Source organism: Aquarana catesbeiana, linkage group LG13 (assembly GCF_042186555.1).
Source record: "Aquarana catesbeiana isolate 2022-GZ linkage group LG13, ASM4218655v1, whole genome shotgun sequence".
NCBI classification, from domain to species: domain Eukaryota; kingdom Metazoa; phylum Chordata; class Amphibia; order Anura; family Ranidae; genus Aquarana; species Aquarana catesbeiana.
Window position 1 is genome coordinate 214889246 of NC_133336.1, and position 14725 is coordinate 214903970.

A 14725-nucleotide genomic window follows, 5' to 3' on the forward strand; every position below is an offset into this window, starting at 1 on the left:
TCTTTTTTTCAGATCCTCAGAGAGTTCTTTGCCATGAGGTGCCGTGTTGAACTTCCAGTGACCAGTATGAGAGAGTGAGAGCGATAACACCAAATTTAACACACCTGCTCCCCATTCACACCTGAGACCTCGTAACACTAACGAGTCACATGACACCGGGGAGGGAAAATGGCTAACTGGGCCCAATTTGGACATTTTCTCTTAGGGGTGTACTGACTTTTGTTGCCAGCGGTTTAGACATTAATGGCTGTGTGTTGAGTTATTTTGAGGGGACAGTAAATTTACACTGTTATACAAGCTGTACACTCACTACTTTACATTGTAGACAAGTGTCATTTCTTCAGTGTTGTCACATGAAAAGATAGAAGAAAAGATTTACACAAATGCCACCGAGGGGTGTACTTACTTTTGTCAGATACTGTAGATATCCAGTGAAAGAAGCCATCATGAAAGCAGGCGCACAAATAGCCTTATTTCCAGATTTATCATGTAGAACTCTTATGCAACGCAGAATGATTAATCCCTTGTGGGGAAGTTCTACAAGCAGCTGATGTTAAATATCGCTGGGGATTTCCCTTTTATGGTTGTAGTAACCCGGAAAACAGCAACACTTAAAACGAAAGAAGACTTGCTACACGTCATAGAGGTGCTGGAGCTCCCCCTGGTGGAATTTCCGGATTGCAGCTTGAATAACTATAAACCATCACCACAACAACCAGAACGATGGCAACAAGTGCCAGTTAAAGGTCGATGGAAAATTGATGTGGATGTGGATAAGACAGGACTATAATCCGGTCCGTAGTGGTGTAAAGTGAAAAAGGCTAATGCCGCGTACACACGATCGAAATTTCCGTCAGAAAAGACTTGGATGGTTTTTTGACGGGATTCCGCTCAAGCTTGCCTCGCATACACACGATCACACAACAGTTCTCTGAACTTTCGACCGTCAAGAACGCGGTGACGTACAGCACTACGACGAGCCGAGAAAATTAAGTTCAACGCTTCCGAGCGTGCGTCGAATTGTTTCCGAGCATGCGTGACTTTTTCGCACGTCCGAAATTGCATACAGACGAACGCATTCTCGGATAGGAACTTTTCCGGACCGGAAAATTGAGAACCTGCTCTCAGTCTTTTGCTGGCTGGAATTCCGCCAGCAAAAGACCAAGGGAGCGTACACGCGGTCGCATTTTCCGACAGAAAGCTCTCATCGGAGTTTTGCTGGCGGCATTTCCAATCGTGTGTATGCGGCATAAGAGGAAAGGAGCAGAGTTGACTGGGGGGGGGGTGTTTTGGGTGGGGAAGGTAGTTTTTTCCCTCTGTCCTCTCTTAATCCCCCACCATCCACCATGACAGGACCTCTTCAATATAAGATCTGGGGGGTCAAAAAGACCTCGCATCTCATATTTACAATAAAATGCAATAATAAAAAATAAAAAATAAAAATTGTCATTTAAAATTTTTTTAAAAAAAGGCCCTTTAAAGGCTATGGTCGGAAGTGACGTTTTGACGTCGCTTCCGCCCTGCAATGATATGGAGACGGGTGGGGGGGGGGCCATCTTCCCCTCACTCGTCTCCATACCAAGCAAGGGTGAAGGTCCGATCGCCTCCGCCGCTGCCGACGGCTCCGGTAAGCGGCGGAGGGCACTAGAGCATGGCGGCGAATCCACTGCAGAGACCACTCTTCTCGAAAAGCAGACCGCCAGCCGAAGAAGAGGATAGAGTGACTGACTGTATAGTTTTTCACTTGGTTTTTCCCTAAGCTTTACCACTTTACCCCCCCCCCCTTCATGACCAGGCCATTTTTTGAGATACGGCACGGCATAACGTGCGTGCCCCCTACCCGGCAGTGTCAGGTGGCGCATGAACACCGCCAATTGCAAGATTGAGATAGGAGCGATCTGATCCTGGGAATAAAGGGTCATTTCCAGGTTTGGAGATCAGAACGATGAGGGCTTCTCCTATGGTAGCAGGTAAAATGGCAGAGTCGAATATACTATATTACCAAAAGTATTGGGACGCCTGCCTTTACACACACAAGAACTTTAATGGCACCCCAGTCTTAGTCCGTAGGGTTCAATATTGAGTTGGCCCCACCCTTTGCAGCTTTAACAGCTTCGAATCTTCTGGGAAGGCCGTCCACAAGGTTTAGGAGGGTGTCTATGGGAATGTTTGACCATTCTTCCAGAAGCGCATTTGTGAGGTCAGGCACTGATGTTGGACGAGAAGGCCTGGCTCGCAGTCTCCACTCTAATTCATCCTAAAGGTGTTCTATCGGGTTGAGGTCAGGACTCTGCGCAGGCCAGTCAAGGTCCTCCACCCCAAACTCGCTCATCCATGTCTTTATGAACCCTGCTTTGTGCACTGTTCCAATCCACTTGGTCGAGGGGGGATTATGGTGTTGTTTTTCGGGGGTTGGGTTTGGCCTCTTAGTTCCAGTGAAGGAAGCTCTTGAGGCATCAGCATACCAAGACATTTTGGACAATTTCATGCTCCCAACTTTGTGGGAACAGTTTGGGGACGCCCCCTTCCTGTTCCAACATGACTGCCCATCAGTGCACAAACCAAGGTCCATAAAGACATGGATGAGCGAGTTTGGGGTGGAGGAACTTGACTGGTCTGCACAGAGTCCTGACCTCAACCCGATAGAACACCTTTGGGATGAATTAGAGCGCAGACTGCCACCAGGCCTTCTCGTCCAAAATTAGTGCCTGACCTCACAAATGGGCTTCTGGAAGAACAATCCTATAGACACACTCCTAAACCTTGTGGACGGCCTTCCCAGAAGAGCTGAAGCTGTTATAGCAGCAAAGGGTGGGCCAACGCAATATTAAACCCTACGGACTAAGACTGGGATGCCATTAGGGTTAGGGTTTCCCCTTGAATAACAAGGTTAGGACTCAGGGATTAGAATAGGGACCTCCTCCAAAGGTCAAGAGGCGTGGCTGACCCACCCCCACCAAAGTGTTCCGCCTACCCCAACTAAGTCGGGGAATGAACACTATAGTATATATATACTATAGCCCCGTTTGATGAGTCTTTTTGGGAAAGATGCAACAAGTTTTTCACACCTGGATTTGGGGATCCTCTGCCATTCCTCCTTGCCGATCCTCTCCCATTCTGTCAGGTTGTAAAGTTCATAGTGTGTAAAGGCAGGCGTCACAATACTTTTGGTAATGTAGTGTATATGGGTAAATAATTCCCGCAGTCTTGAGACAAAAACCTCTCAGAATTGATTATAAAATGCCAGAGGAAGTCCATCTGACCCGGGGCCTTAGAAGGTGAAAGGTGCACCATGGCCTCCTCTATATTATTGATAGTAATCGGGCCCTCCAGCAGGCTAACCTGAGAAGGGGTCAAAGAGGGAATGCAGTTAGCTCAACCTGAGAGTGGTAAGCAATGGAGGAGTGAAGGTCAGTGAAAAACATACATACCAACAGTCCAGATTTTCCCGGGACATTCACGGGATTTAAACCCTTGTCCCATTTTTACATTGTCCCGGGAAAAGTCACGGGAAATTGACATTTGTCCCAAAGGCCAGCTCTCACGAAGCCAGATCATCTACCGAGGGAAAGAAACAAGAGGTGGAGCCCAGGTGGCTGCCAATAGAAATGGAAATGCCGCAAACCCCCCGCCCCGCAGCCTGCTGTCGGTCTGTGGCCTGTTGTGGGAAAGGCGGGGGGTTGGCAGCAGCTCCATTTCTATTGGCAGCTACCCAGGCTCCGCCTCTTGTTTCTCCCCCTCGGCAAGTCAGGCTCAGCCTGCACGAAGGCTGGTTTTCTGTAATGGCGACAGATCGTGCAGGAGGGACTCTGCTGGCTGATGTAAGGAGGGACTCCACTGGCTGATGTAAGGAGGGACTCTGCTGAGGGCACCTGATGTAAGGAGGGACTCTGCTGGCTGATGTAAGGAGGGACTTCACTGGCTGATGTAAGGAGGGACTCTGCTGGGGGCATCTGATGTAAGGAGGGACTTTACTGGGGGCTCCTGATGTAAGGAGGGACTCTACTGGCTGATGTAAGGAGGGACTCTGCTAGCTGATGTAAGGAGGGACTCTGCTGGGGGCATCTGATGTAAGGAGGGACTCTGCTAGCTGATGTAAGGAGGGACTCTGCTGGGGGCACCTGATGTAAGGAGGGACTCTGCTGGCTGATGTAAGGAGGGACTTCACTGGCTGATGTAAGGAGGGACTCTGCTGGGGGCACCTGATGTAAGGAGGGACTCTACTGGCTGATGTAAGGAGGGACTCTGCTGGCTGATATAAGGAGGGACTCCACTGGCTGCTGTAAGGAGGGACTCTGCTGGGGGGCACCTGATATAAGGAGGGACTTTCCTGGGGGAACCTGATGTAAGGGGGGACTTTACTGGCTGATGTAAGGAGGGACTCTGCTGGGGGCACCTGATGTAAGGAAGGACTCTACTGGCTGATGTAAGGAGGGACTCCGCTGGGGGCACCTAAAGTAAGGAGAGACTTCGCTGGGGGCACCTGATGTAAGAAGGGACTCCATTGGGGGCACCTGATATAAGGAGGGACTCTGCTGGGAATGCCTGATGTATGGAGGGACTCTACTGGGGGCACTGATGTAAGGAGGGACTCTACTGGGGGCACCTGATGTAAGGAGGGTCTTTGCTGGGGGCACCTGATATAAGGAAGGTCTTCGCTGGGGGCACCTGGTGTAAGGAGAGATTCTGTTGGGGGCACCTGATGTAAGGAGGGACTCCACTGGGGGCACCTGATGTAAGGAGGGACTCCACTGGGAGGCACCTAATGTAAGGAGGGACTCTATTGGGGGCACCTGATGTAAGGAGGGACTCCGCTGGGGGCACCTGATGTAAGGAGGGACTCTATTGGGGCACCTGATGTAAGGAGGGACTCTTATTGGGGCACCTGATGTAATGAGGGACTCTGCTGGGGGCACTTGATGTAAGGAGGGACTCTATTGGGGCACCTGATGTAAGGAGGGACTCCGCTGGGGCACCTGATGTAAGGAGGGACTCCGCTGGGGGCACCTGATGGCATTTGGTGGCAGGTGAAGTGGCAGGTGACACAGTCAGGGCTCCCAATGATTCCACATTATGGTGAGTTGAATGATAACATTTTATATTACAATGTAATAATAGAAATAATGCGCTTCAATCATCCTGACACCATAACAATCATGGTGCGCTGATGATTGAAGCACCAGGTGTTTGGAGTATCTTTATCTGCTGATTGTTAAACTTTCTGGAATACACACATTTCTATTGTGGTGTAGGATCTGGGCCTGCTGTCCCTCCATCCCTTTTCCTTCTCTCTCCTCCCCTCCCTATTCCTTTCTTTCTCCCTCTATCCCTTGTTCATCTCAGACTCTAACCACTCCCCCTTTGAGCCATGCCCCCTTTAAGCCACGCCCATTATTTCGGTTAAACCACGCCCAATATTAAGGAGGGTCTCCACTGGCTGCTGTAAGGAGGGACTCTGCTGGGGGCACCTGATATAAGGAGGGACTTTCCTGGGGGAACCTGATGTAAGGGGGGACTTTACTGGCTGATGTAAGGAGGGACTCTGCTGGGGGCACCTAATGTAAGGAGGGACTTTACTGGGGGCACCTGATGTAAGGAGGGACTCTACTGGCTGATGTAAGGAGGGACTCTGCTGGCTGATATAAGGAGGGACTCCACTGGCTGCTGTAAGGAGGGACTCTGCTGGGGGCACCTGATATAAGGAGGGACTTTCCTGGGGGAACCTGATGTAAGGGGGGACTTTACTGGCTGATGTAAGGAGGGACTCTGCTGGGGCACCTGATGTAAGGAAGGACTCTACTGGCTGATGTAAGGAGGGACTCCGCTGGGGGGCACCTAAAGTAAGGAGAGACTTCGCTGGGGGCACCTGATGTAAGGAGGGACTCCATTGGGGGCACCTGATATAAGGAGGGACTTTCCTGGGGGAACCTGATGTAAGGGGGGACTTTACTGGCTGATGTAAGGAGGGACTCTGCTGGGGGCACCTGATGTAAGGAAGGACTCTACTGGCTGATGTAAGGAGGGACTCCGCTGGGGGCACCTAAAGTAAGGAGAGACTTCGCTGGAGGCACCTGATGTAAGGAGGGACTCCATTGGGGGCACCTGATATAAGGAGGGACTCTGCTGGGAATGCTTGATGTAAGGGGGGACTCTTCTGGGGGCACTGATGTAAGGAGGGACTCTACTGGGGGCACCTGATGAAAGTAGGGACTCCATTGGGGGCACCTGATATAAGTAGGGACTCTGCTGGGAATGCCTGATGTAAGGAGGGACTCTTCTGTGGGCACTGATGTAAGGAGGGACTCTACTGGGGGCACCAGATGTAAGGAGGGTCTTTGCTGGGGGCACCTGATATAAGGAAGGTCTTCGCTGGGGGCACCTGGTGTAAGGAGAGACTCTGTTGGGGGCACCTGATGTAAGGAGGGACTCCACTGGGGGCACCTGATGTAAGGAGGGACACCACTGGGGGGCACCTGATGTAAGCAGGGACTCCACTGGGAGGCACCTGATGTAAGGAGGGACTCTATTGGGGCACCTGATGTAAGGAGGGACTCTATTGGGGCACTTGATGTAAGGAGGGACTCTATTGGGGCACCTGATGTAAGGAGGGACTCCGCGGGGAGCACCTGATGTAAGGAGGGACTCCGCTGGGGGCACCTGATGGCATTTGGTGGCAGGTGACGTGGCAGGTGACACAGTCAGGGCTCCCACTGATTCTACATTATGGTGAGTTGAATGATAACATTTTATATTACAATGTAATAATAGAAATAATGCACTTCAATCATCCTGACACCATAACAATCATGGTGCCGGGATGATTGAAGCACCAGGTGTTTGGTGTATCTTTATCTGCTGATTGTTAAACTTTCTGGAATACACACATTTCTATTGTTGTGTAGGATCTGGGCCTGCTGTCCCTCCATCCCTTTTCCTTCTCTCTCCTCCCCTCCCTATTTCTTTCTTTCTTTCTCCCTCTATCCCTTGTTCATCTCAGACTCTAACCACTCCCCCTTTGAGCCATTCCCCTTTAAGCCACGCCCGTTATTTCATTTAAACCACGCCCAATATTCGCTGCGGCTGCGGTCTTCTGCCGCTGTAGCCCATCTGCTTCCTGGTTGGATGTGTTGTGCGGTCAGAGATGGTATTCTGCATACCTTGGTTGGTTATTTGAGTTACTGTTGCCTTTCTATCATCTGGAACCAGTCTGCCCATTCTCCTCTGACATCAACAAGACATTTTCCTCCACACAACTGCCGCTCACTGGATATTTTCTCTTTTTCCCACCATTCTCTGTAATCCCGAGAGATGGTTGTGTGTGAAAATCCCAGAAATACTCAGACCAGACCATCTGCCACCAACAACCCCACCACATTCAAAGTCACCGAGATCCCCTTTCTTCCCCATTCTGATGCTTTTGAACTTCAGCAAGTCGTCTTCACTGCATCTAGATGCCTAAAATGCATTGAGTTGCTGCCATGTGATTGGCTGATTAGCAATTTGTGTGACCAAGCAATTGTAAAGGTGTACCTAATAAAGTGGCCGGTGGGTGTAACTATATTGCCTTCAATTCTTCTGGGAAGGCCGTCCACAAGGTTTAGGAGGGTGTCTATGGGAATGTTTGACCATTCTTCCAGAAGAGCATTTGTGAGGTCAGGCACTGATGTTGGATGAGAAGGCCTGGCTCGCAATCTCCAGAGGTGTTCTATTGGGTTGAGGTCAGGCCTCTGTGCAGGCCAGTCAAGTTCCTCCACCCCAAACTCGCTCATCCATGTCTTTATGGACCTTGCTTGTTGGAACAGGAAGGGGTCGTCCCCAAACTGTTCCCACAAAGTTGGGAGCATGAAATTGTCCAAAATATCTTGGTATGCTGACGCCTTAAGACTTCCCTTCACTGGAACTAGGGGGCCAAACCCAACCCCTGAGGAAAAAAAACCCCCACACCATAATGCCCCCTCCACCACCCCCCCACACCATGGCACTGTAGGGCACTGATGTGACAATGGTGGCACTGTAGGGCACTGATGTGGCACTGTGATAGCACTGGAGGGCACTGATGTGGCACTGTGATAGCACTGGAGGGCACTGATGTGGCACTGTGATGGCACTGTAGGGCACTAATGTGGCACTGATGGCACTGTGATGGCACTGATGCAGCACTGATGTGGCACTGTGGTGGCACTGTAGGGCACTGATGCAGCATTGATGTGGTACTGATGTGGCACTGTGATGGCCCTCTAGGGCACTGATGTGGCACTTATGTAGCACTGTAGGGCACTGATGTGGCACTGTGATGACACTGTAGGACACTGATGCAGCACCAATGACACTGATGTGGCACTGTAGGGCACTGATGGCACTGTGATGGCACTGTAGGGCACTGATGTGGCATTGTGATGGCATTGTGGGGTACTGATGTGGCAATGATGGCACTGTAGGGCACTGATGTGGCATTGTGATAGCACTGGAGGGCACTGATGTGGCACTGATGGTACTGTGATGGCACTGATGCGGCACTAATGTGGCACTGATGGCACTGATGTGGCACTGTGATGGCACTGATGCAGCCCTGATGTGGCACTGTGATGTCCCTGTGATGGCACTGTAGGGCACTGATGTGGCACTGTGATAGCGCTGTAGGGCACTGATGACACTGATGTGGCACTGATGAGGCACTGTGATGGCCCTCTAGGGCACTGACGCAGCACTGATGTAGCACTGTAGGGCACTGTGATTGCACTGTAGGGAACCGCTGTGGTTCTGTAATGGCACTGTAGGGCACTGATGTGGCACTGATGGCACTGTGATGGCACTGTAGGGCACTAATGTCGCACTGATGCGGCACTGTAATGGCACTGTAGGGCACTGATGTGACACTGATGGCACTGTGATGGCACTGTAGGGCACTAATGTCGCACTGATGCGGCACTGTAATGGCACTGTAGGGCACTGATGTGGCACTGATGGCACTGATGTGGCACTATACGGCACTGATGTGGCACTGTAATGGTGCTGAAGGGCACTGATGTGGCACTGTGATGGCACTGTAGGGCACTGATGTGGCACTGATGTGGCACTGTGATGGCAATGATGCAGCACTGATGTGGCACTGTAGAGAACTGATGCAGCATTGATTTGGCACTGATGGGGCACTGATGGCCCTCTAGGGCACTGACGCGGCACTGATGGCACTGATGTGGCACTGTAGGGCACTGATGTGGCACTGTAGGGCACTGATGGCACTGTTATGGCACTGATGTGGCACTGAGATGGCACTGTAGGACACCTATGTGGCACTGATGTGGCACTGTGATGGCACTGATGTGGCAATGTGATGACACTGTAGGGCACTGATGTGGCACTGTGATGGCACTGTAGGGCAATGATGTGGCAATGATGGCACTGTAGGGCACTGATGTGGCACTGTGATGGCACTGATGTGGCAATGATGACACTGTAGGGCACTGATGTGGCACTGTAATAGCACTGGAGGGCACCGATATGGCACTGTGATGGCACTGATGTGGCACTGTGATGGCACTGTAGGGCACTAATGTGGCACTGATGGCACTGATGTGGCACTGTGATGGCACTGATGCAGTACTGACGTGGCACTGTGGTGGCACTGTAGGGCACTGTGATGGCACTGTAGGGCACTGATGTGGCACTGTGATGGCACTGATGGGGCACTGTGATGGCTCTCTAGGGCACTGACGCAGCACTGATGTAGCACTGTAGGGCACTGATGTGGCACTGTGATGGCACTGTAGGGCACTGATGCAGCACCGATGGCACTGATGTGGCACTGTGATGGCACTGTAGGGCACTGATGCAGCACCGATGGCACTGATGTGGCACTGTGATGGCACTGTAGGGCACTGATTCAGCACCAATGGCACTGATGTGGCACTGTAGGGCATTGTGATGGCACTGATGTGGCACTGATGTTGCAGTGATGGCACTGTAGGGCACTGATGTGGCACACATGGCACTGTGATGGCACTGATGTGGCACTGTGATGGCTCTCTAGGGCACTGATGCAGCACTGTGATGGGACTGATGTGGCACTGTGATGGCACTGATGTGGCACACATGGCACTGTGATGGCACTGATGTGGCACTGTGATGGCACTGATATGGCACTGTAGGGCACTGATGTGGCACAAATGGAACTGTGATGGCACTGATATGGCACTGTGAAGGCACTGATGGCACTGATGTGGCACTGGAGGGCACGGGGCACTGATCCCGGGGCCCTTTACTCCTGTCGGGGAGCCCTTTATAAACCCTGGTTCACACTGCTGCAATTTATCGTTCGACTTGCAACATATAAAGTCTCAGGACAAATCAGAACACATTCATTTCAATGGGTACCGTCTTAATGCGACTCAAGTCGCAGCAACAAAAAAAAAAGAGCCTGCAAAAACTATTCTGCGACTTTGGTGCCATAGACTGCAAAGTTAAATCACAAAAGTCACAAGGAAATTGCACGGCTTCTTATGCCGCGTACACACGAGCGGACTTTACGGCGGACTTTGCCCGGCGGACTGGATTTCGTCGGACAATTCGATGTGTGTGGGCTCCAGCGGACTTTGTTTTCTCAAAAGTTGGACGGACTTAGATTTTAAACTTGTTTAAAATTTATCCGTTGAAATCGAGTCCGGTCGAAAAGTCCGCTCGTCTGTATGCTAGTTCGACGGACAAAAAGGCACGCTAGGGCAGCTATTGGCTACTGGCTATGAACTTCCTTGTTTTAGTCCGGTCGTACGTCATCACGTACGAATTCGACGGACTTTGGTGGATTGTGTGTAGGCAAGTCCGTTCATTCACAAAGTCCGTCGGAAAGTACGTCGAAAAATCCGCCGGGCAAAGTCCGCCGTAAAGTCCGACCGTGTGTACGCGGCATTACGGTCCCACAGCAGGACCCTTTTACATGTTCTGCTGCATGCCCTCTTTCTTAACCCCCCCCCCCCCCACCCATCCCACAGTCACTAATGCAACCTTTGTGACTTAGTTCCACCTACACCATTCCATTACTATTGGATAGCAACAGCAGTTGGACAATCTACTGGGTTCTATCCACTTTCCCAAGCAAAAGAATACTTGTTCATGGGTTCTAAAAGGTTCTAATCCTCCTACACTCCATCCAACATTGCAAAAAGTCGATATACAGTACAGACTCACCATAAATCATGTGGACTAAAGAAGACCTTGGGGCAAGGGTTCATTCATTGAAGATGAGATGTATTTGCTACTTTGTTGTCTTGGTGTCTCTCCAACAAGACAATAAAAGAGACCAGATGAATATATTACATGATCAAACTTGGGGGAGTCGAAGGGTTAGCCCAGTTGGAAGCACGTCTTCCATTATCCAGTAAACCCTTCGTAATTTTCCCATGTAGATATACGTTGATGAGAAGGGGGTAAAGGCACTGCTTGTATTTGTAAAATTTGTATTAAGAAAACAAGAGAAAAGAATTTACAACAATCAATTGCAAACCAACTAAATAACATTTCTGTGATTGGTTGACCAACAACAACTAATCCAAGCATGACTCCGGCTCAAGACTTGATGGACTAATCATGGAACGATAGAAAGATGTATAATGATTACAATGTCTTGGGATGAGTAAAAGCTAATGGAGATAGAGAGGAAGGACTCTAGAAAATTGGGCAATGTGATCAGTGAAAATCCAGTCTCAGTTCCACCTTCTTGAAGGAACGCGTTTATTAGTTCCAATGTCCACCGTGATATTGAATCCCACCATCCATAGAAGGGATGCATCAACACGCCCAGGTCCTTCATCACAACAGCAATATATGCAAATCCACTTGGTCTGTTAATCAACAGATCCAAACACTCCAGACCTCACCCCCCCCCTGAGCAGGTCCCTTCAAACTGATCCAATTACGACTCCGGCCAAGACTTGTTGGACTAATCATTGATAGAAAGATATATAAAGATTACAATGTCTTGGGATGAGTAGAAGGCCAATGAAGTTAGAGAGGATGGACTCTAGAAAATTGGGCAAAGTGAGCAGTGAAAGTCCAGTTTCACCTTGACAGAACACGTTTCTCAGTTCCAATGTCCACCGTGATGTTGGTGTAAAGCGGTAGAAGCTCCTTGGACAGCAGTTTATATTTGAGGGAGTTTAGGCCATCTTGTTTCCAGGTCATCAATGTCTGTTCCAGAAGGCTAAACCGTTGATGGTTTAGCTCGTTCCCTTGGTCTGGAATATGCTGTATCATTTTGTACCTTCCAACAAGGGCCGACGGCCGAGATATCTTCATGCCTCCAAAATAAATTCGAGACGATAAGTCGTCGTCCTCGCCGCCCCAGCCCCAGTAGCTGTTGGATAATCCATTCGTCTTTTGGTACTGCTCAGGAGTCAACGCAGAGACACCCCCGAAGCAGGACTCATAGGGCAGAGTGTAATTAAACTTGTCTATGGCAACAGAAGCGTGTATAGGGAACTCGGCGCAGGTGTACAGGTTGCGGTCATCTTCGGGGATGAGGTCAACGTCATGGAGGAACAAGCAGTCCCAGGCCTTGTCCTTCATGGCTTCTTTAAAGCCAACGTTCATGAGTTTAGCACGGTTAAAAGTGGAGTTGCCCGCTTGGTGGATGATGTAGATGCCGTAGTTCAGCTGTTGGCGTTGCAAGAATGGATGCAAATAGTACAAGAGATATTTAAGGTGCTTCTCTCTGTTCCGGTGAGGGATAATGATGGCGGTCTTCTTTTTGGAGATACAGTCGGGGGGCTCGTAGCGGCCTCCTTGGGTCACATTGGGGTTCTCCTGTATCACCTCTTCCAATTTGAGGGACTCTAGTAACTGTACCTGAATTGGTCCTTTTAAATATGGCGAGATCACTGGGCAAGGCTTAGATCCATTATTTAATGGAGTCATGCGGACTTTGGTCATCTTTTGGTCCTTCTTGAGGAACAGGAAGGCTAAAACCCCCAGCTGGACACAGAGAAGGAGCAGCAGGCACCATACCTTTTTGGGGAGCATTTGGCTGTTTTCTCCCTGGTGTCAAAATCCAACAGATAAATAAGGAGAAGTGGATGACTACAGTCCGGCAACCAGCACGTTTCTGTGTGTTCCTCAAACTCTGCAAAGCTTATTATTGTCCATGAAACGCCCCCAGGCATGACCTTTGACGCAACAGGTTTGACAAGCTAACTGACCAAGAGGTAAGGAAGGCATTTTAAGACTTTCCCAGTCAATTCCAGGCAACCCCCCCTCCCCCAGTAATCTCTCATGTATTACCATAAGGTGCTTCGATAGGGCAGATATCAAAAACAACACATGGCGGGGCCAATAGGAACACAGCACCATTCTAAGGAGGGGCCGTTTTTTACCACTGATCAGCAAAGTCTACAAGAGTCTTGCTATGCACATGTCGCCCCCCTTGATCGAGCGATCCTTTGATCCTACGATCCATCAACTGATGTTTCCTACAATTGATTAACCGATACTTCCTGCGATCGCTTGATCTTCCTTCGATCAACCGATCCTTTGATCCCTTTTTTGATCGACCAATGCTTCCTGCGATTGATTAACTGATACTTCCTGGATACTTCCAGCCATGGACCGACCGATCCTTCCTGTGATCGATCCTACCTTCCATCAATCTTTTGATCCTTCTTTCGATCAACCAGTGCTTCCTGAGATCAATCGATCCTTCCTGCAATTGATCAACTGGTCCTTCCTGCAATCGATTGACCGTTCCTTTTTGCAATCAATCGGCCAATCCTTCCTGTAATAAATTGACTGATCTTTCCTCCAAATCGATCGGCCGATCCCTGCTGCAATCAATCGATCCTTCCTGCAATTGATCAATCCTTCCTTTGATTGATCCTCTGATCCTTTTTTTATCGACCAATGCTTCCTGTGATCGATTAAAATATAACCAATATTAAATTTGCGCTTACTCTAAATGTCCATAAATATTATTGTACAACCATATAAGCCGCTCACACCACAACTAGAATTGTTGCCAGACAGATGAATACATGCATAAAAAATTGTGTAGCGCTAGAACAACACACTGTCTTAAAACCAGTAAGTTGAAAAGGCCTAAACATGAATAGTAATAAACACAAATAAATGTATCATATATAATAAAAATAGGCAAACAGTGAATTACTCCCCAAAAGTGAAGTAAGGAGCACCTTCACCAAAATGCAGCAAAAAAAGAATGATAATGAAAAATATTATTTTAAAGTCAATTAAAAAGTCTCATTAATATAATGAATCCTCATATCACACCACTGTGTCTTGTCAAAACATGCAGTGCCCTTGGATGTTTAAGATGGGAGCTTACCGGAGGGTTTGAACCCAAAGCAGCATATGATCTATTAATAGATCTCACCCAAGAGGTTCATAAGGGTAAAGAAAGGGGGGACTGTGTCCGCAGAGGAGGCTGAGCAGAACACGGCTGTGGTTCCTGGTGACAGCCGTGTTCTGCTCAGCCTCCTCTGCGGACACAGTCCCCCCTTTCTTTACCCTTATGAACCTCTTGGGTGAGATCTATTAATATCGGTGGAGAAGATACGTTTTTTTGGATCAGCTTCGTCCATATCATCAGACTGCTGAGATTTTCCCACCATTGCCAGGGTGCAATACAAGCTGGTTTGACCCTCACAGCATATGCTGCTTTGGGTTCAAACCCTCCGGTAAGCTCCCATCTTAAACATCCAAGGGCACTGCATGTTTTGAC

General features: G+C 49.3%; 1 pseudogene; it reads right to left on the bottom strand.

Moving 5' to 3' along the window:
- Positions 1-12054: 12054 nt before the first annotated feature.
- On the bottom strand, positions 12055-13014 carry LOC141117440 (beta-1,4-galactosyltransferase 3 pseudogene; annotated as a pseudogene).
- Positions 13015-14725: the final 1711 nt, after the last annotated feature.